Source organism: Crinia signifera, chromosome 2 (assembly GCF_055691185.1).
Source record: "Crinia signifera chromosome 2, ASM5569118v1, whole genome shotgun sequence".
Taxonomy (NCBI): Eukaryota; Metazoa; Chordata; class Amphibia; order Anura; family Myobatrachidae; genus Crinia; species Crinia signifera.
This window is the reverse complement of record NC_139218.1, coordinates 263169891-263170640: the sequence shown is the minus strand read 5'-3', so window position 1 is coordinate 263170640 and position 750 is coordinate 263169891.

Genomic DNA, 750 nt, shown 5'->3' with positions numbered 1-750 from the left:
TGTAGCGTCGGCAGGGGTCAATCAGCGGTGGCGGCAGAAGTGTATAAAACACTGGGAAGCCCTCTGATTGGCTGAGATGTTTTAAACACTTCTGCAGCCACCGCTAATTGACCTCCACCGACCGCTAACGCTATTATTGGAACACATTTTGTGCATACAATCATTCGATTTATTGGCATGATGTGTTCAAAATCGAATGATTGCATGCAATCACTCACAAGTGTATGGGCAGCATACTTCTCAGATTATTCAAACCTGGGGAAAAAAAAGTGAATTTTCCTGATTCTGCAACTTTAAAAGTGGTGAGCAGCATTAAGGGGCACTAGTTACAGTACACCCTCCACAGAGACAGATAACCAATTGGCACCTTATATTTACTTATTATTGAACCATGTACTACTTTTCATTGTGTTGTGTTTTGACACATTCCAAAATAATGCTTTTTATTATAGTCACAAAAGAAGGTAATCATTTTTGCATGAAGTTTGTCCCGTATCTGTATAGTATATCTGTGCTCACTTTTTATCATTTCTTTATGACTTCTGTTCGCAGTCTGTGTATATCTTAAGTGCTATACACGGTCACATAACTCACTAATTTTACCAATTAAACTGCAATCTGCCATTTGTTTAGGATAACAGGGCGAGATGCCGCCTATACTCCTGTTATCCGCAGTCAAGGAAAAGTCCACTAGTCTAGCACTAGTACTGCTACGTCGGAACACTTGCGTATGGTGCTTTGTTTCCCCCC